The sequence below is a fragment of the Lupinus angustifolius genome, chromosome LG11 (genome assembly GCF_001865875.1).
Source record: "Lupinus angustifolius cultivar Tanjil chromosome LG11, LupAngTanjil_v1.0, whole genome shotgun sequence".
Classification (NCBI taxonomy): Eukaryota; Viridiplantae; Streptophyta; class Magnoliopsida; order Fabales; family Fabaceae; genus Lupinus; species Lupinus angustifolius.
In genome coordinates, this window is record NC_032019.1 from 25,395,429 (window position 1) to 25,395,676 (window position 248).

Sequence of the window (248 nt, forward strand, 5' to 3'; positions counted from 1 at the left end):
CTTCGTGGTAGACCATGTAGTCTTACCACTTCCTTAAAGAACAAGTCAGCAATATGAGTTGCATCATCAATTTTTTTACAAGGTATAAAATGAGCCATTTTTGAAAAACGATCTACTACAACAAAAATTGAATCTTTTCCATTTTTAGATCGTGGTAAAGCAACCATAAAGTCCATGGATAAGTCTACCCAAGGATAATCAGGTATGGGCAATGGAGTATAAAGCCCATGGGTCATGCTTTTAGATGT